This window comes from Lethenteron reissneri, chromosome 16 (genome assembly GCF_015708825.2).
Source record: "Lethenteron reissneri isolate LAM-NWPU_2019-01 chromosome 16, ASM1570882v1, whole genome shotgun sequence".
Taxonomy (NCBI): domain Eukaryota; kingdom Metazoa; phylum Chordata; class Hyperoartia; order Petromyzontiformes; family Petromyzontidae; genus Lethenteron; species Lethenteron reissneri.
Genome location: NC_083794.1, coordinates 3082083 through 3102106, shown reverse-complemented (window position 1 = coordinate 3102106; position 20024 = coordinate 3082083). Strand labels below are relative to the sequence as shown.

Here is a 20024-nt window from a genome sequence, read left to right as displayed (position 1 = left end):
CTCACATGCTCGGCCCGCATACTCGACACGCATGGGCCGTCGCGTTGCGGCGGAGGAGAGCCGGTTAGGGTTCGGGGATTCGGTTCGGCGAGGGGTGTTCGGCCGGGACCGGGGAGACATTAAATGGTCGGAGTTGGGGCACAGAATAGTGGCTGCCTCAGCGGGTTCATCCGTCGTTACGGGATCTATTGATGGGGTCGAGGTCAGGGTGTTAGTGGACACGGGGGCATCGGCGACTATTATATCGGACCTCATTTACAACATTCTCCCTGTACAATGTCGTCCGCTGCTTCCAGTGGATGTGCCATTTTACTCCGCTAATGGGGGATCGTTGGGCATTATCGGTCAGATTAGGGCGTCCATTTGCATTGGAGATATCAAATTGTCGGGACCCGTTTTCGTTTCGTCCTCCCTGGCGGTTCCTTGTCTATTGGGCACTGATTTTTTGGCAAAAATGCCCATCAAAATTCTCATTGATCAGCGTTGCATTGAACTACCATCGGGTCGCCGTATTTCATTTTTGACGAACCCTACTGAAATTCGGACAGCGTGCGCTACGATACAAGCGTTAGCAACACAGACCGTGCACGTGCCCCCGGGTTCACAAATGTTAATTCCCCTCCGGTTGCGGAAACCATGGGTGAGGGAGACCTCGGATCAAGGCATGCTTTTGGGTCCTTCTAATAGGGCTGTTGGAGGTCTCGATTTGTCGGTGGCTCACACTTTGGTTGGGGCTGACAGGGATCCGTTTGTGATGGTTTTAAACGCTGGGTCGCGGCCGGCCGTCATTCAGCAGGGCACCGTGCTAGCTCACGCGGCACGGGTCCCTGCGGAAGAGCGGCTGGTTGCGCAGGCTGATCCGAGCCCCACGCAAAACGTTAAACCGAAGGAGGACCTCGAATGGGTCGATTCGCTGTGCGCGGACTCTGACGATTTGTCAGCGGTACAGTTGGCTGCGCTGCGCGGGTTGCTGATAGAATTTTCGGATGTGTTCAGTAAACATAAGTATGACATTGGGTGCACGGACCTGTTACGCCACCACATTGAAACGGGCGATGCGGCACCGGTCAGGCTAAATCCCTTCCGACTGAGTCCTGCTGAGAAGGAACATGTTCAGTCGGCCGTTAACGATATGCTAGAAGCCGACATTATTTCGCCTTCTTCCAGTCCTTGGGGAGCACCTATTGTGCTCGTTAAAAAGCAGGACGGGTCCTTGCGATTTTGCGTAGATTTCCGCCGCCTGAATAAGATCTCTGTGGCCGACGCGTATCCGCTCCCCAGGATGGACGAGTCCCTCGATGCATTGTCCGGTGCGCGATACTTTTCGACTCTTGATTTATTATCCGGATTCTGGCAGTTGCCACTCGACGAAGAGTCTAAACCTAAGACAGCATTTCGGACTCCAGGGGGCCTGTTTCAGTTTAACCGGTTACCCATGGGACTTCACTCCTCTCCTGCGACGTTTCAGCGCCTTATGGAGTTGGTTTTGTCGGGCTTGCAATGAGATACGTGCTTGATTTACCTTGACGATGTCATTGTTTTCAGTAAAACGTTTAAGGAACACCTCCAGCGATTGAGAGGAGTGTTCTTGCGAATGCGATCGGCTAAATTAAAGTTTAAACCGGCCAAATGCCACCTTCTTCGTAAATCCGTTAGATACTTGGGTCACATTGTCGACTCTTCGGGGATTTCTACCGATCCCGCGAAGACGGACTGTGTCAGTTCATGGCCGACGCCCACGTCAGTTTTGGACGTGCACAGTTTCATCGGTTTTGCTTCTTATTATCGCCGATTCGTTGAGCACTTCACCACCATTGCAAAACCCTTGCACGCTCTAACGGCGAAAGGAGTGAAGTTCCGATGGGGACCGGAGGAGGAGGCTGCATTCTGCTCCCTCCGGGACGCCTTGGTGGGTGCCCCACCCTTGCGCTATCCTGACTTTGCGAGTCCCTTCTTGCTAGACACGGATGCTAGCAACACGGGCATTGGGGGGGTGCTGTCCCAAGTCGTTGGGGGGGTCGAACGGGTGGTCGCCTATGGTAGCAGGGTGTTGTCGCCGGCAGAGCAGCGCTACTGCGTCACCCGTCGCGAGCTGCTTGCCATTGTTTTTTTCGTACAACAATTCAGACCATATCTCTATGGTCGTCACTTTACGGTCCGGACGGACCACGCGGCGCTCCAGTATTCATTGCGGGTCGCCCAGCCCTCGGGCCAATTGTCACGGTGGTTGGAAGTCCTCCAGGACTATCAGTTCACGACTACATACCGTAAGGGGTTGCGACACACAAATGCCGATGCTCTGTCGCGATTGTTGCCTTGTCACAAATGTGCGTGCTTATCGGGATCGGCGCGCTGTAAACCGCCAGTTACGGAAGGTATGGGGGCATTGGTTGCGACCGCGGGCACACCAATTGGGGATGTTCCCGCTACCCCAGGGGGTCAGGACTCGCTGCTCTCACTGTCGCTGATTGAGTGGGGCCGTCTCCAAATGGCGGACAGCTCCCTGCTAGCATTGCGCTGCAGGACGGGGGGTTCCGAAGGGGACCAGGAACGGACTGGCTCCTACGTACTTAAGCAAGGCCTGTTAATGAGATGGGACAGTTTGTCCCGGCGGCACGCGATTGTGGTGCCTTCTGCTGTGAGGGGGAAAGTTGTCTTGGCCGCACACGAACGCCTCTTGCATTTGGGAGTAAACAAAACGCTTGCCCTGCTTCAGCGTGACTATTATTGGCCGGGGATGGGGAGTGACGTGGTGAATATTCTGAAGGGATGTGTTGAGTGCGCCAGACGGAAACCACCGCCCGTGGCAGCTAATCCACTGCTGCAATCTATTCAGGTCTCGCGCACTAACGAGCTCGTTGCGCTCGATATTCTGGGGCCTTTTCCAGTCACGCCTAGGGGTAATAAGTACCTGTTGGTGGGGGTCGAATATTTTACCCGGTGGCCTATGGCGTGGCCACTCGCCAACCAGTCGTCGGCGGCTGTGACGGACGCCTTTGTCCAGGGCTACGTCCTGGACAAGGGGGCTCCCGAACGCTTGCTGACCGACCAAGGGAAACATTTTTCAAGTAAATTGCTGCAAGAGGTGTGCGACCTGTTGGGTACTAAGAAGGTGCGTACCTCCCCGTACCACCCGCAGACGGACGGGATGGTGGAGAGACTCCACAGGACATTGACTTCTATGCTGTGCCAGCAGGTGTGTGAGGCACATGTTGATTGGGACCTGCAGGTCCCTGGGGTCCTCGCCGCGTATAGAATGGCCCCCCATGCAGCTACGGGATTTTCCCCGTTCTATCTGATGTACGGTCGGGAAGCCGACCCGCCCATGGAAACGCAGCTGGGCCTGCCCGCACCACGAACTAATTCGAAATTGGCAGAGCATATTAAATTTAATATTCATAAGCTGACGGAGGCAAGGGAGGCCGCACGGCTTAATTCGCGGGCTCGCCAAATTGCAAACGAGCGGTTGCGTGCACGGAAGGTGTCCGTGCACAACTGGGAACCAGGTGACAGGGCCTGGCTGCATTGCCCTCAGGCACCTTTGGCTACGTCGCCTAAATTGTTGAAGCCATGGCGGGGACCCGTGGAGGTTGTGCGGGTTGCACGCCCCCAGTGCGTTCAGATAAAATGGGGAAAGCACCGTTGGTACGTCCACCCCTCCCGACTGAAACCGTTCTCGCCTCCATATGGCCTCCCCTTGTGTCGTGAGGGCCGAGCATGTGACGTGACCGACGACCCTAAGGGGGAAATGTCTTTGCCTGATCCTCACATGTCTCCGCCTGATCCGCTCCCAGGTGTCTCGGAACTGACATCTGCCGACCACCGGCGGCCGGATCTGCGCGGCGGGGCCGGTCCTTCCAGGCCCGATCCGCGCCGTCTAGAGCTGCCGGAGCCACCGGACGGTCGTCAGCGTCCCGTCCCATACGACGGACCGGCCAGACGGACTCGCGCTAGGTCGCGCTACTTTTTATGACCTACCACGTGAGGAGTCGAGGCAGCCGGAGCACCTCGTCACTGCGTTTAGTCACAGGGACACTTGGCGCGTTCGTTTTCTGGAGTTCGCTTTTATTGTGTTGTTCGTCGGGCTGTACATTGCTTCTTATTTAAGTGTTGCTGTTGTGTTGTTGTTGTTGCGTTACGGGGCACACTGGGGGGGTGGGGTTTTTTTTTATTGCGTTGACGTTGGGTTGTGTTGTTGGTTAGCAGCCGGGCCGGCTGCGAGCTATGTGGGAGGGGGTGATGTAGTGGTGATACGCGCTGGGGTAGGGATCGTGTGCCAGCGCGTAGTGATTGGCTGTGTATTTGGTGACGCGCGCTGACGGTGGAGGATCAGGGGTCAGCGCGGGGTCGTGGGTTACGTGGTGCTGATTGGCTGTGTGCCGGTGACGCGCTGAGAGGGAGTGATCGGGTGGCAGCGCGGTGTGATTGGTTGAGTAGTGTTAACACGCGCTGGGGAAAACGGATCGTAGAGATAGCGCGTCGTCATTGGTTAACTAAGGAGCGATGCTCACGTCGACGTCCGCATCAGCTCCGTCTCCCGTGAGCAGGGGCTATAAAAGGGGATGCACACAGGCGTAAAGGCAGTATGTAACCAGCGAAGACTGAAGACGGGGATGAAGAGATAGGGCCCTGCGGTACCTAGTCCCGCTGTCCTAACGGGACCGGGACTCTGTGTAACCCAGAGGCGAATGCATTGTGTGTAGCCATAGGCATAGGGTCTACACGAGTCGAATGCATGGTGTGTAGCCAGAGGCATAGGGTCTACACGAGTCAAGTGCATTGTGTGTAGCCAGAGGCATAGGGTCTACACGAGTCAAGTGAAGTGTGTGTAGCCAGAGGCATAGAGTCTACACGAGTTAAGTGGAGTGTATAGTCAGAAGAATAGAGACCACACGTTGTATTGTGACACGTCAAGATTTAATAAAAGTGTGTTACCCGTCAAGAAGTTCCTGCCGTCATTTCCAATACTTCAGATGTATTACCGAAGCTATCAACAGAAGGTGTGTACAGGATTAACTGCACGTGTGGTTAAAGTTATGTTGGTCAAACAGGACGAATGATCAGCACGAGACTAAAAGAATATCAGAGAAATATTAAATTCTCCTAAATGCAACTGTCAGCAGTAGCAGAACGCGTGTGCCAACAAGGACACTCAATTGATTTTGATAATGTTGACGTTTTTTGCAAAACTAGCTACTACTGGCCAAGAATAATTAGAGAATCTATCGAAATTTAAATAAATCAAAATAACTTTAACCGTTCGGATAGCTACCGTCTAAGTGCTGCGTGGAAGCGAATAATCAAATAATACATTATTTAAATGCATGCCTACAAAGGGCAGCGTACTTCAATAGGGATTAGCGTTGGTAGGGCTATTTTAATAAACACAATAGACAGGAAGGACAAGCTCAAAGGGCTCGCATAACGCACATGCACAATGTACGTTGCCCGCAGTAATCCCCCCCACCCCCACATTGTGCAAGAGTGCAGAAGGGTGGTCAACACATCTACGCCTTTATATAAAGGACGAAACAGTAAGACTTCTCCACAAATCTGTCTGTCGCCTGATGAAGCTAGTTGTAATTACTGGCGAAACGTCGTTCTCAGTTTGTAAATGTTGTGGCTTGGCTCTCCAACACACCGGTCTGTTGTACTAGTGACGAATTGGCATGTTCTGTTTATGTGACAACCCTTACTAGTTGTTTGTGTTGGGTGGTGGCGGGTTTTAATGACACATTTATATATTTACGCGCTCTAACTCAAAAACCTTTATTATGGATTATATTGGTCGCGAAAGCCTACATGTTAAATTGTGAAGCAAATGTAGTTTTGAAATTTACTTTCTCTATTCACTAAATCGGTTTGGATTATTCTTAAACTAAACACACGGCATGTAGACAATGCAATACAAAGCATTGCAATCCGCATTCAGCATTCTGACTCTTCTCTAATAAGTGTATGTGTTTTGTATACAGACACCTTAAATTAGAGAGTTGTAATTAGGCCATCCACTGTATTGGCCAACGGTCTGTTAAAATCCTCGTCTGTTATCAAACTACGACATTGCTTTCCTGTCTTTAGATGTGGCGAGATGTTAACTACCTCGCCTGGTATACAGGTCATGAGTTTGATCCTGACCCTGCGCCTGCTGTATATTTGGAGTTTTCATGTTCTCCCCGTGGTCTCGTGGATTTTTTCTGCAGGTCCTCATGTTTTTTCCTGCACATTTAGAAACATGTGTTTCGAGTATTTGGCTGCTATCAAATTTCCACGCGATAAGCCACTTTATTGAGCTGTTATTTGTGGCCAGTTCACTTCTGAAAAAGTGCTATATAATAAAGTTTTTTATTTTATTTTGGGTTAAATCGCGTAAATATAAATGTGCCGTTAAACCCGCCACCACCCGACACAGCCAATTAGTAAGGTTTGTCGCGTAAACAGAACATGCCAATTTGTTACAAGTACAGCGGGTTTAACGACACATTTATGTTCATGCAATCTAAAAAAAACAGTTTCATTGATGTTATTTGTCGCGAAAGCCTACGTGGTAAACAGAGCTATATAGCCCAGTGGGTCAAAACCTGGTAAAATAAAAAATAGTTTAGTAATAGTTAAATAGGTATCTTTCACTTTTATGCAGCATTTACACAACAGGGACTGCATTGTCAAGCTCATTCAGTGTGCAGCCACTTAGACCGTGACACATATAAACACCTACTCAGCAGTGTTCTAATTTAACAGACAATATTTGTGTATTTGCATTCCAATTGTGAGTTTGCATTCATAATGCAATTTCAACAAGAGCATGCTTCATTTCTGAACGTCAGCATGTCTGCCTAATTCAATGTACAAATTGATTGTGATGCACTCTATAACGCATGGCATTTAAACACGTAATTTTAATTCATGAAAATTCCGACTCAGGGTGATTCACTGTATTTCAAAGCTGTGTTAGGTGGTTCGTTAGCATATATGTTCTTAATGCAGTTATCTAAAACGTTTATTTTGTATCCGTAGCATTTGCACTCGACGTTGTACTATTGGATTACACGCAGCACAGCGTGGTTCTTGCAGTGTCATTTTCACTTTAAAAACCTTAAATGGCCCATTGGGAATCTCCCTTCAAACGGCAAGCCAAACTACGTATTAAAGAATGCATGACCTCTAAAATAAATGCAGGCTTTGGTGAAGTTGGTGCGGTTGTAATCTGAGGTTGCGATGGGTCGAACACATGTGCAGGATAGAGAACAGGTTACTGAGACAGGCAGTAGAGTGGCACCTATACATTGGCTCTTTTTAGCTCTTTTTCACAAGTGACCTGGCTAGTACCCACGCTTTACCCCACCACATGCGATCTCCAAATTAACTACGGTGTACTCATTTTTTGCTGCTGGGTGGACAGAGGCAAGGGAATTTAAGAAACCTGCCAATTTTCCAACTGTCGCTCCGGGAGATGGAACCAACAACCTCGAGAATGAAAGTTTAGTTTGTCCACCATTGTTGCTGGAACACATGCCCAATAATAACCAGAGCAGTGCCTCCATAAGCTGACTCGTATTTTTCATGCTTAATATGTACCTCTACGCGATATTGCATAGTTGCAGAAACGAACAAACTGTTGTGATTAAACATGAATTAACTATTTTAAGATCAGTTCAGCATCCTGAGTCAAGAAAAACGGGGAAAATCCGTCCTTACATAAGTCGGTGTGCTCCAGCCAGCTATGCTGCATAAAATAATTAAGTGATGAGGAGATGATAAAGCAATTAGACGATTGTAGTTTCTGTCACTGATGTCAGCCTTCGAAAAATAAAAGCATTGTTTGTCTTTTTGCCAATGATATTGCAATTGTGCGATCAGTGTCATTTCACAAGCAAGGAGACATCTGCATTATAAAGTGTTACCATGAACCTCAGAACTATTTCCGTCGTCACTTTTAAAAAGCATTACATTCGACACAGAGTAAATTGCATTTCAATCACACTATGTGGGTGTGTGTGGTTTTTATATATGCCTTGGAATAAACCAAGTTAATATCATGGGTTTTTTTGTGCAGTCATTAGTAATCAGGCTGATTAAACCATCAACTCGCTAAACTTGAAAACTGGGTTACACTTCCGGTGGCTGCCTGGATACGAGCCCAGTGTGTCAGTGTTGTCCACTTTTTTTACTTCAAATACATTTATACACTGGATAAGATGCGCGGGACCATGTGCTTTCAGCTAATGCCACTTAAGCATTCAGATGCATAAACCGCAGTTGGGGGGGGGTGTAGGAATTTTATCCTGGGGGGGGTTGGGGGGAAAGACACCCCCCCTCACCCCAATTCTCTGTGGTCTACACCATTCTCCATCCAATCTCATTCAAGAGCCAGTCACCCACCATCATAACAACCATTAGTTGTGCCCTTGAGGGGGCGTGAGAGCTGCAGCCAGACTTGTTGGAATCATTGCAAGTAGCTTAACCTGTGTATCCGTGGCATTTAAAAAAATATAATTATCTGGCCAAATGAAGACTGTGCCCCGAGCACTCAACAAGCGAGTGAAAACCGAGGGTTAGCAATCAACGGAGACAAAATTAACTCCAGGGTCCATAAAATAAGCACCACTTTGTGGGAAGTCAACAGTGGTCTGGTATTGAACTCTGGTGCCCACTATGGAATTGTGGAAATTCCACTGTTGGCTTGATGCTCAGCAGTGGTGAGCAAAGTTTGTAGCTTCATGTCGGTTTGTAATGAAGCAGGAATGTGTTAAAAAGTCTGTGCTCATTACATTTGTAGTGGTGTTATTTCACGTGGACAACTTTTGTTTCTTCTCATGTGTGACTTTTATGCAAACAGAACTCCTCACGTTCAACACCACGTAATTCCGTCGTAACTCTCCCGCTCGCTTCACTCACTCTGCTCTCTCCCATCCTCTCCACTGATAGCCTGCTCTCTCTCACTCTGCTAGCTTCTCCGCTGCTAGCCTGCTCTCTCTCACTCTGCTAGCCTCTCCACTGCTATCCTCCTCTCTTACTCTGCTAGCCTCTCCACTGCTAGCCTATCACTATACACTCTGCTAGCTTCTCCTGTGTTCACTCTTCTCTTCACTGCAACCAACTCAACTCACCACTCCCTCACACGTTACCGTATTTATCCTGCTCCTCATTAAAGGCCCTAATTAAGCTGGCGTCCTCCCGTCGCCACTCGCACGTGGCTTCCGCTACTATCGCCTCAATCTGCAGACTCCGAGGCGCTTCACCGTGTCTGCATTTGCAGCCAGCCAATCACCGCTATGCATCTTAATTGGTCGTCTATCTCTGGATTACTCTCTCATCGCACCTGTTTGCCCTGATGTGACTTCACTGTCCGCGGCTTTCACGTGCATGCATACTGTTTGCAAAACCCCACGCGCGTTACTCCACTACACATTACAGCACACGTCGATAACAAAATGTATAACCGTGTAAAATGTATTACTTACATATTCCTATCAGCAACATTTTAGTTTATCAAATAGTACACTTTATTATAATTTAGGAAGCAAATAATTATCTTAATTATATTCCTAAATTAGGTTCAAATCGTATCAAAGTGTTTCCTGTGCCGATCTATTGCGAGTCCTGAGTCAGTGGTGGATATTCTAGTCTCCCATGATGAGGGAAAGTTCATCCACAAGGCAGCCACTGTCGATGGACTGAGTCTACAACTAATTGGGATTTGAATACATGGCCTTTCGATTTTAAGCCAAGTGCTTTACAAACCACACCATCAGAGTGTATTGCACACGAAAAATGTTGAACGATATTGATTTAGTTTGCATGCATAGCTCTGGTTATAAACGCACGGCATATTAATAGGCACTATCAAATAAGCTGTCACATTTGTTTCATATTTCCATATGATATAATTTACTTATTTTTTACGAATATCCATGTTTTAATTCACAAGTAAGACAATGGAACAAAAGCTGAATCATGCACAAACAAGCATGGTATTGAGACACGCATGGGATTCCACTCAGAGACAGAGATGAAATGCAAAATCGAGACATCGTATGATTGTTAATACAAAAAATAAGAGTAAGTAGGCTTGGCTAGGGCAAATTGCTCTCAGGGAAAATGCAAGATGGACGAAACCGATGAAAGAACGGCAGCCAAAGGAGGGAGCACGGCTGACAGGAAGACCCTCACAGACGGGATGATGAGATTAGGTCATGTGCAGGAGATTGGCGGACTGTAGCATTGTGATACTGGGAGGAGATTTCTTGGGGAGGTCTTCATTCAGCAGTGGATAAATCAATGCTGATCATGATTTACAATGTATGTATGTTGAACTTCTTTCACACCGTACGTAGCTAACTGTGCTAATCGGAGGTGAAGGAGAAGGACAACAAACTAAATACAACAGAAATAATCTCTACACAGGTTAGAACATGATTCCCAAGTAAGTTACATTCAATTATTTTTGTATATGCTTTCACCTGCTTCCTGAAATATACTGTAATTTTAATAATGTGTGGATTAATTATTGTAGGTAGAGATTACCTGTGAGTCCAAAGATTCCTTTCTTATTTTGTGGAAACTCCGAGAACGCATTTAATTTTGATCAGAAATACAATCGATTTAAAAATAATAATCGCACACTGAAACTTTGAGGCGGGAACTATAGCATAGGTCAAAGAGGACATGATCCATCAGCCCATGAAGTATGTTTGGACATATTTAACAAAATGAATAGTTTGAGTGACAGGTAATGAATCACGCTTGTAATTGGGTGATTGACTTAAAAACAATTATAGTTGAATCAATAACCAGTGTAGCTGAACAATCACAAAAATGTGGATAATTGTAGATTCAGTGTGTGTTTTTTATATAACAGTAGGAAGTGGTGCAGTGGTGACCGTACTCTGCTGCAAACCTCACCACCTCAGTTTGATTTGCACGGTGTGTCAACATTAATACCGGGGAGACAAAAGTGGCCAAGCATAGCGCTAGCTACACCAGCCCCTCATGCGCTGTACTTTGCTTCATAGCAAAGTACAGCGCACTTGCACCCAACATATGACTATAGAGGCCTCTTATTACATTATTTTACATATGATGGACAAAGTTTTAAGATAATTCCTTTCCAAAAGTCAAAACGTTTTCCTCCCATTCAAACAAGCTTTATTGTGCCACTCATCGCCGATAGCAGAACCTGTCCCAATTGTGGAAATGCAGCATTCCTATGGCGGGGACCAGTCCCACAGTATAACAACCACTGTCTTTGTCCTACAATGGTATTCATGACATTGGCCACAGAGAAGGGATGATAATAGGCTGAGTTCACATCAAAACAGGAATGATACTCCTCCTTGACTTAAATTGATATTGAGCTTCAGGGAACTATCTGGAAAGGTTAACGATGGCTTGCCTCGTCTGTGAGGATTTGAGAGTACCGTCCTGTGTAGAGCTGCACAGCAGAGCTATAACACGCAGCACTGTTTGTTTGGTGCAACATCAGTTAATAGCTTGAATACACTGGCTTAATCGATGAATGCCGGAAACTGGAGTTCACTGCACTTGAAACTGGAGTTCACTTAAAATTAAACTGGAGTTCACTGCACATCAAACTGGAGTTCACTGCACAGAAAACTGGAGTTCACCACATGGCCAGCAGCGGAGTGAGCCTCGTGTATTCTCACCCAGATTTCCAATATCACGAGTGCCGCTTTGTAAGAAATTGACAGCGGTGAACATGAACTTCAATGATCTCCATTTCTGTAAGTACTGTATGTATCGTTATGGTTATGCAAGGTAATTGGGACCATGGTGGCTAGATGGTAACTACCTCCTCTGGTATACAGGGCATGGGTACGATCCCGACTCTGACTCCTGTATATTTGGAGTCTGCATGTTCACTCTCCCGTGATTTCATAGATTTTTTTCTCCGGGTCCTCTGGGTTTTCCCTAGAATCAACATGCGTTTTCGGTATTTGGCTGCCAGAAATTTCCACGTGATAAGCCACTTCGTTGAGCTATCATTTGTGGCTAGATCTCTTCTGAAAAAAGAGCTATATAGCTCAGTGGGCCTTACCTAGTAAAATGTGAACAAACACAAAAGGATCCAGTATATTCGACACAGTAATGTAAATGTATACAACTATTCTATGCACCAACAACAACCATTTGCGATGCATTCCATGTAACCATTTTTTTTTACTAAACATTCATTTTGGGAGTGATATAAGTTAATATAACACAACACGGCAATAATAATAATACGCTGTGAACCACGAGCGGAGTTAGCTGTCCGCTGCTATGGTCTGCTGCCGCCTGTGTTAAATCACGTTGCAGGCCCCCCTGTTGAGCAAATGTCATATCCAGCCTGATACACCACCATCACTAAGGAAAAAAGTCTGATTTACAGCAGTGTTTCATTCCCATTCGCCATTCAGCGTCCAGGCACCTACATCCAATTGTACAAGCACCGTACATGCGTTGTACAAGCACCGTACATGCAGTGTACAAGCACCGTACATGTATTGTACAAGCACCGTACATGCAGTGTACAAGCACCGTACATGCAGTGTACAAGCACCGAGATGGTTATCTCTCCCCCCCCCCCCACTCATTGTCTCCTCCCTGCCCAGCACCCTATATAAAAAAACACGTGTCTTAATAGCTCTCTTCACACGCTACAGTAATTTTACTGGAGCAGTTACACCTGATGACGGAGGCTTGTGTTGCTTCCGAAATCTCGTGATTTAGTTTAGTTATTTTCATTTATTATTATTATTTTATTATTATTTTTACTTACGTGACTTTACCGAAAAAACCTAAGAGTATGAATCCTTGCAGTCACGAAAGCTTCAAATCTAGAATGAATGAAGCTCCCAGTATCGTGGTTCATTGCCGGCTCTCAAGCACCCCTCAACGCAGCGCGACATCCCAGGGGAGCAGAACACAATGCAGAACAGCATCGTTGAATACTCCAGATTGCATTCATCGACCGATTTGTCTTAACGAGATCAGAGGAACCTAAGTCTAAATTACCCAGAATCCTCAGATTTGTTTAGACCTTAGAAGCTAATCCATAGCTGTGGTTCAAAATGTAGTCACCGGGACTGAGAGTGCAGTGTGAAAACCACTGCAGTACTGCTCCACACACACGCACACACATGCGCGATGTGCTCGTAGTGGTGTACACTACAACTGTAGTGGAATAATGCGCACAGAGGGGGGGGTTGTAAGCACGTGCAAGTTACGCGGACAGTGAGGTCGCTTCGGGACGACCCAGGTGCGGCGGGAGGACGCGACGGAAATGAGACGGCTCATTAAGCTGCTATGAGATGCATAGCAGTGATTGGCTGGCTGCAAATGCAGGCGTGGAACAGGCGCCAGGCAGACGGGAGATTGGGAGATAACAACGGAAGCCTCGGGCGTGAGGCGAAGGTTAGGCGCCACTTAATTAATGAGGAGTTAATGAGAGAGGGAGTTGAGTTGTTGGGAGTTGGTCAGAGAAGACGGAGAGTTGGCTGGAGGACAAGAGAGAATACATGAGAGGTAGAACAGGCTAGCAGTGGATACTAGAAACCATGAAAGATAGAACAGGCTAGCAGTGGAGACTAGAAACCATGAAAGATAGAACAGGCTAGCAGTGGAGAGGCTAGGAGAGTCGGAGAGAGCGGAGCAAGCGGAGAGAGCGGAGAGTCGGAGAGAGTGGAGCGAGCGAGGCGAGCGGAGTGCGGCGAGCAGCGGAAGCGAGGCAAACACGTCGGAGTTTCGGGTGTGGAACGGAAGGAGACCTGTACAATAAAAGTGACGCCAGAGAGAAAGAAGAGGTTGTCCACGTGGAAAAAACCACGACACAACCACAGAGTGGAAATGCAGCCTTGTGTCACTTCGGCCAATTGATATTCCTTGGTTCTCTTTGTTCTTTATCAAAAGGTTTGGCTGCAATTATTGAACAGGTTTCACATTCTTGCTCGTTTGCATTTTATAATGGATGAAGAGCACAAAATACAATTTGTGTTGCATGACACGTGGGTACACCGTGTGCATGCAGCGTTCAATGATGAGGATCAAGATACATAGGGAGGATTGAGAGCTGCGCAAACCTCGGTGGATTTAACCAGGGTATTGTATGTGTAATGCGAGCATAAACAGGGTGGTTACTGGCCCCTGCGCCCATCACACGGAGCGTGTGGGAGGAGCCACTGCTGACCTCGGCTCCAATGGGAGACGAGGTGAACGGGGGGCGGAGACGGGGGCAGTACGGGAAGGAGGAGTCAGGGTCACGTGATGGGAAGGATATAGGGAGAGAGCCGGAAGAGACGGGGGAGTTGGAATGGAGCGAGAATAGGGGAAGCCACGCTGGGCAGTGGGGGAGATGGCGCCATCTGCCACATGGTGGAGCGGCGCTATCTGCCACGTGGGGTGCATGGGGTAGACGGGGCTAGCAGAGTGTGAGGGCTAGCAGGGTGTGCGGGGCACACGTGGCTAGTGAGTAACTAGCAGAGTGTGCGGGGCACACGTGGCTAGTGAGTGACTAGCGGAGTGTGCGGGGCACACGGAGCGAGCGGTGTGGCTGGCGGCGTGTGCGGGGCACACGAAGAGAGCGGAGCGGCCACACGGAGCGTGCGCGGGGCGCGTGCAGAGTCTGCGTAGGTCCGGTCGAGGACCAGCGGGGTGCGATACGAAGAACCTAAATAAACGACACAGCAGAGACCAAGAAAGCCTGACAGAGTCGTTATTACATATGTATTTATTCAGGGTGGCTGGGTGGCTCATGGGGCAAGATACTGTACACCTGTCAGTGATGAGTCTGCACCGCTGAGACCACAAGTTCAAGCGGGCGGCTTTCAGTCAAGATAAAACCAGGGTCTCAAGTGGAGAGAGTACTTTTTTACAGCTATGTCATTGCAGCTGCCTGGGAATAATTAAATAAATGAAGGCCTTCCCATGAATTCTCTATAGTAAGCAAGCCGTTTTTTTTTTATGCATGTTAATGTAAACTATAAATTCAATACCTTAACGTTGTGTTAAATTGGGGAATGTGTAATTATCTCAAAAGGTTGAATAGCAGTTTAAATCCTGTTGGGAATCACCATAGCCCACTATCCCTCCAAGATAGATCATATATATCACTTGGTGGGAAACCAAAAGTGATTATCCTTGGAGGGACAAGACCCTACCAAACACTTGTCAAGTTGCTTTGGTAACTATAATGTCTTTATCCTTGAACGACAAATATAAATAATTCACTGATCTTATAAAGTTCATTTTAGCAAGGGTACCAATGCTTTTATCACATGCTGTGCCTATCGTCTAGCGACGTGAAAACAATATATTACACATATGTAATGCGAGCAAGGATTGAGGGGGGGCGGAGTCTGGGTCATGTGGGGAGTGGGTGGAGTTAGGGTCCCGTGGGGGAGAGGATTTAGGGAGAGAACCGGAAGGGGAAGGGGGAATTGAGACGGAGTGAAACACGAGGAGGCCACGCTGGGCAAGACGGAGAGAGTGGCACGGTCGCCATGCAGTGGGAGACGTCGACACCGACAGCCATCGGTGTCAGATGAAGAGAGCTAACGGGGCAGTGAGAGGCTAGCTGTGTAAGGGGCAGCAGTGACGCTAGACAGCGGGGCAGCGGTGTGGCTGCAAGGATTGCCTGACGGAGCAGCAGGGAGAGTGCATATTGGAGCAGCAGGGAGACTGCATAACGGAGCAGCCGAGGGCTGTGGAGAGGTCGTCGAGCGGGACGCGGGCCTGAGCGAGACGCCGTGGTATCGAGATTCTACGAACCCAATAAAGGACAACGGATATCGACATCTGAGAGAGAGTCCTTTATTACATTGGTATCAGAAGTGAAACGGCATGTCAGAACAGCTCAGGAGGAAGACCGTCCCTGCACCATCTTCAGCAACATCTTCCGACGACGACCTCCCTCCAGCGGTGGCGCTACCCTGGGGACGAGCGGGGTTCCAGCCGTGCAGGACGTGGCCGCCTCGGTGGGCCCATCCGTGCGACTGAACGCTGACGACGGATGGCGACAGGTGGCGGCGCAACTGGAGGCACTGCAGACGGTGTTGGCGCAATTGTGCGTCCTCGTGACGCCGGTGACGACTTCGGGGAGGCCCGGCAAGGAACAACAGGCCGGGGCCTTGCCGTCGCCATCAGCCCTCTCGACCACGCGGCACGAAGATGCCATCTTGGGCGTGGCCGAGGAAGAATGGCGGGAAGCCGCCATCTTGTGCCCTCCGCCGCGGGAAGCCGCCATCTTGCACACGTTGCGGAGCAACGCCATCTTGTCGCTGCTGCGCGTGTCACTATCAGAGGACGACGGAGGAGCAAGAACCCGCAGCCGTCATTTAACAACGGTCAAAGAATTCTCAATCTGCGGCGATTGGAGCGCATTCGCCTGCCGTTTTCAAGCGGCCGTACGCTCCGCTAAATGGACGGACGTGTAGGCCCTGGAAGTCTTACCAACATTTCTCGACGACGAGTCTGTCCGGTTCTTCCGCTCCATCAAGGCCGACAAGAAGAAGACGCTGCAGGGTGTTTTCGAGGAGATGGCGGATGCGTACGATCCTCCGGACGACGCCCATCAGAGATTTGTTCAGCGCCAACGGGCGCCTGATGAATCGCCGGTAGCCTTCAGAGGCGCAGTTCTGGAACTGGCGATGGCGGCATACCCCGAGAAGGAGCCCGATTTGTTGGAGCCCCTCGTGTTGGGAAAAATGCTCGAATTATCTAGAGACCTGGGGATCCCCATGCTGGTGTGCAGCCATGATAAATTGACGTCCCGTGCTGTGGCTAAGTGCTTGGACGCTCAATTTAATCTCTGACGCTGGAAGCAGGTGTCAGCTTGGACGGGGGGGGCCGTCGTTGAAGGCGGTGCTACAGGGTGGGATCCAACGAAGGCGATCTACGTTCCTGACGACAAGGGTCCGCAGGAGTTGACGGCCGCCTCCGCCCAGTGGCCTGCTCGGGGGGGGACGGGGCCGAGGTCTGGGCCGCCGGCGCGGGAGCGTCGGGACAGGGGGGGTGCCACGCATCGGAACGACGTGGAGTGTTTCCGCTGCGGCCATAAGGGCCACTTCGCCAGGGACTGTTGGGCTCACATCCCGGGGCCGCCCCAGCAGGAGGCCTCGACCACGGACGTCGTGCGAAAAGACCCACCAGGACAGGCAAGTCGGTGCGCACCAGACACCCGGCAAGGCCTGTCACCTCATGCATCACCATCGCCGCGCGGTCCATGTGTCGTTAACAACAAGGTGCCTCCGGTTGACCCCTGTCGCTCGCTGACGCAATGGCGCCGATTGGCACGGAGGGTAGTTGCGGCCGCTACGGGGTCGTCCATGGTACCGGGTTCCATTCAGGGGGTCGATGTGTGTATTTTGGTGGACTCCGGTGCGTCTGCGACCATTATTTCGGATGTCATTTTCCATCTTTTGGGCATTCCGCCCGGGAGAGTGCGAGCGGTTTATGATTCATGCATAGCGGCGAACGGGGGAAGTATGGGCATTGTGGGCCAGGTGGATGCCAACATATCCATTGGGGGGGTGTCGGCTTCAGGGACCGTGTTGATCTCTAGGTCCCTCGCGGTACCCTGTTTGTTGGGGACTGATTTCCTGGCGAAAATGCCCATTCAAATAAGGATTGATCAAAACTGCATTGAATTACCAGGGGGGCGCAAAGTTTCGTTCCTACCGTCGCCATGGGGCCGGCCTGCCCCTGTTTGCCAGGTGCAGGCGCTGTCCAAGGTATCTGTTGTCATTCCACCTGGTTCGCAGATGCTTATCCCGTTGAGATATCGGAAGCCAGTACCTGGCATTGAGGGAGCGGCGGGGGTTCTGTTATCGCCGTCCACGGCTATAACGGGCGGCTCGGCGCTGGTTGGGGCACAAACAATTGTCCGGCCGGGCCAGCCCCCGTTCTTACAGGTGCTAAATGGGAGTGCTGAGAATGTCAGTGTCCCGGCCGGAACGGTTGTGGCTCACGCCACGACCGTGTTCACGACCCATGACAACCGGGTCCGCCGGGACATGGTAGGGGGGGTTTCGAGGCCAACGGGGCAGGATGACCGTTGGGTTGCCGAGTTATGCGGGGAGAATTCATCCCTGACCAGAGAGCAATGGTCCGCGCTTCGCGCTGTTGTATATATGCCCTGTTTTTCAAAAATTTATATTAAGAATAATTAGAAAAAAAAATGTTTTTTTTATATCTATATATATTTTTTAATTAAATAATGAAAACAACCCGCTAACCCTCGCATGCCACACAAAGAGAAAAAAAACGTGGAAGGCCATTCGGAGCACAGAGAGGTCAGAGACATCCAGATGGACAAAAGGTCGATGGCCTTAACGAAAAGTAGAAACTTAACAAAAAGAATTAACCAGCAAACAATAGGGGCTTGTTATTAGATATTTTCTTATATTTCTCGTATTCACCGCTTATATATTATTTTGTATTGTATGTTTCTATCTACATGACCTTCCTAAAAACTAAAGAATATGAATTCCAGAAAGCTTAAATGGAAACTTAGTTACACTTACCCTCAGGACATTAAAATATAACTCAGAATAAAATACCAATCCCTGGAGACAAACGCATAACCAAACTTGGCAAAGCCCTCAAAATAATGATGTAACGAGGATCATTACGAATATTCATTAAACATTGATCGAATAATAACCACGATATACTAAGACCGACGGAACTCATAAGAAATATCAAGAATAAATGTAACACACAGGACCACATAAATGTATTGCAAAAATCTCCTCAGCCACCTTTGTCTCCAACGGTCCGGCACAAACAGATGGCCCATAAATACTTAGGGGGTTAGAAAGGGTCGCGAGGAGGGGTCGTAAGGGTGTCTGGTTCTTCTCTCTCGGTTTGTTGTTTGTTTTCCTCTCGCAAGAGAGAGAGAGGAGAGGGTGTTCACGTTTTTGAGTTTTAAGCACAAGCGCACATCACGAATGAGTGCAGTCTGGTTCGAGTCGTGCTCAGTCTCGCAACTCGGCTTGCGACGCAGCGTTGCGACGGGGCTCGCATGGGAGCTGGGGCGAGTCGTGCCTCGAGGAGAGATGGGACGACAAGGGGTCGTTAGAGTGACAGTCTGAGTGCAGTCTGGTTCGAGTCGTGCTCAGTCTCGCAACTCGGCTTGCGACGCAGCGTTGCGACGGGGCTCGCAAGGGAGCTGGGGCGAGTTGTGCCTCGAAGAGAGATGGAACGAGGAGGGGTCGTTCGAGTCGCAGAAATCTGAGTTCAACCTGGGTCGAGACTGGGTTCAGCCGTGCTCCGGCTGGCGGAGCGTCGTGAGGGAGCAAACACCGATACCGATGGCAGGTGTCGCTTCTCGCAGAACGAAGTGTCGAGGGGTGGTTAAGTGCGAATGAAGCTGGCAGCTGTACAGACAAAGGAAATCACGGAGAAGAGAGAGTGACAAGTGACAACAAGCAATCAACCTGTAGAAGGGCGGAAATCGCCATACATCGACCAAACGAGCATCGAAAAGGACGAGCAGCAGCGGATGAGCAACAAGAGCCATCGTTCATCGCCAGAGCGCTCCAAGCTGGTGAGCGCGCACAGCAGCGTCGTCCAGAGCCTGAGCCAACACAGCCTGAAGTAAGGGCGAGTGTCCGTGTGAAGTTGGTAGCGATCAAGAAGAGAGCGACGACGATATCATCGCACATCGCCGAAGGCGAGCATCGTGCCGACTCAACAATCATCCAGCAGTGGAGAAGTCTAGAGCTGCCACGCAAAAAAGAGAGAGCGATGACGATATCATCGCACACCGCCGAAGGCGAGCATCGTGCCGACTCAACAATCATCCAGCAGTGGAGAAGCCTGGAGCTGCCACCAAGAGAGAGAGAGCGCCATCGAATGCGCCGTGTGTTTGATACACACACACCGACCAACACCCAGTGAGAACAGACAAGACGTCCAGCAGCGACGACGGAATCATCGCGCACCACGTCGGCGAGCGTCGTGCCGACGCCACTCATCTAGCAGTAGAGAGAGAGTGCACGAGCAGCACGACTCGGGCGTCACCG

The 20024-nt window shown here is 49.5% G+C and overlaps 1 pseudogene; it reads left to right on the top strand.

Annotated features, from left to right (window-relative positions):
- The first annotated feature begins 238 nt into the window (after positions 1-238).
- On the top strand, positions 239-19600 carry LOC133343100 (uncharacterized; annotated as a pseudogene).
- The last annotated feature ends 424 nt before the right edge of the window (positions 19601-20024 follow it).